Source organism: Triticum aestivum, chromosome 5B (genome assembly GCF_018294505.1).
Source record: "Triticum aestivum cultivar Chinese Spring chromosome 5B, IWGSC CS RefSeq v2.1, whole genome shotgun sequence".
In the NCBI taxonomy this organism is placed as follows: domain Eukaryota; kingdom Viridiplantae; phylum Streptophyta; class Magnoliopsida; order Poales; family Poaceae; genus Triticum; species Triticum aestivum.
In genome coordinates, this window is record NC_057807.1 from 480,501,468 (window position 1) to 480,503,340 (window position 1,873).

The window sequence follows — 1,873 nt, forward strand, 5'->3', positions numbered from 1 at the left end:
ATGCTAAACTTTGTGTCAAATAAATAGACCCAAAAGACAACCAAAATGCCAAGAATTTCAGTTTATATGGTAATCACGTACTTGTGAAATACAAAAAAAAGGACATGTCCTTTGCTGAAATATTGTTCTATTTAACACGACATATCATAATCAGGATGAGATGCATTGGAATATACTCTATAAACATTGATAAATTGTAATCATCAGGACCCTTTAGTTTAATAAGTTTAGAAGCATTCAGACCTTGTTATGAGCACACTATAAGTAGATCATTAGGTTACAAGCATTCAAGAGTTTAAAAATGCTAAACTTTGTGTCAAGTAAATAGACCCAAAAGACAACCAAAATGCCAAGAATTTCACAAGTAGAGTGGGACACAATCTACAAGTCTTTATTGCTCATTGCATTACAAATGAAAGATGTCACGTGAATGATTCCGGTTATTCAAGTGTTCACAGTGAGCAAAGGTGTAATCACACTATGCCAATTCTTGTGTTCTATCTCCAAAAAAAAGCAGTATGTATGCTACATTTACAAAAAAAGACATGTCCTTTGCTGAAATATTGTTCTATTTAACACGACATATCATAATCAGGATGAGATGCATTGGAATATACTCTATAAACATTGATAAATTGTAATCATCAGGACCCTTTAGTTTAATAAGTTTAGAAGCATTCAGACCTTGTTATGAGCACACTATAAGTAGATCATTAGGTTACAAGCATTCAAGAGTTTAAAAATGCTAAACTTTGTGTCAAGTAAATAGACCCAAAAGACAACCAAAATGCCAAGAATTTCAGTTTATATGGTAATCACGTACTTGTGAAATACAAAAAAAGGACATGTCCTTTGCTGAAATATTGTTCTATTTAACACGACATATCATAATCAGGATGAGATGCATTGGAATATACTCTATAAACATTGATAAATTGTAATCATCAGGACCCTTTAGTTTAATAAGTTTAGAAGCATTCAGACCTTGTTATGAGCACACTATAAGTAGATCATTAGGTTACAAGCATTCAAGAGTTTAAAAATGCTAAACTTTGTGTCAAGTAAATAGACCCAAAAGACAACCAAAATGCCAAGAATTTCACAAGTAGAGTGGTACACAATCTACAAGTGTTTATTGCTCATTGCATTACAAATGAAAGATGTCACGTGAATGATTCCGGTTATTCAAGTGTTCACAGTGAGCAAAGGTGTAATCACACTATGCCAATTCTTGTGTTCTATCTCCAAAAAAAAGCAGTATGTATTCTACCAATACAAAAAAAGGACATGTCCTTTGCTGAAATATTGTTCTATTTAACACGACATATCATAATCAGGATGAGATGCATTGGAATATACTCTATAAACACTGATAAATTGTAATCATCAGGACCCTTTAGTTTAATAAGTTTAGAAGCATTCAGACCTTGTTATGAGCACACTATAAGTAGATCATTAGGTTACAAGCATTCAAGAGTTTAAAAATGCTAAACTTTGTGTCAAGTAAATAGACCCAAAAGACAACCAAAATGCCAAGAATTTTAGTTTATATGGTAATCACGTACTTGTGAAATTCAAAAAAAAGGACATGTCCTTTGCTGAAATATTGTTCTATTTAACACGACATATCATAATCAGGATGAGATGCATTGGAATATACTCTATAAACATTGATAAATTGTAATCATCAGGACCCTTTAGTTTAATAAGTTTAGAAGCATTCAGACCTTGTTATGAGCACACTATAAGTAGATCATTAGGTTACAAGCATTCAAGAGTTTAAAAATGCTAAACTTTGTGTCAAGTAAATAGACCCAAAAGACAACCAAAATGCCAAGAATTTCACAAGTAGAGTGGTACACAATCTACAAGT

General features: G+C 32.1%; 1 long non-coding RNA gene across 1 annotated transcript in view; it reads right to left on the reverse strand.

Moving 5' to 3' along the window:
• The window catches only part of LOC123116526 (uncharacterized), a 5,906-nt gene that overhangs the window by 330 nt on the left and 3,703 nt on the right, over positions 1–1,873 (reverse strand). The window lies entirely within an intron of this gene.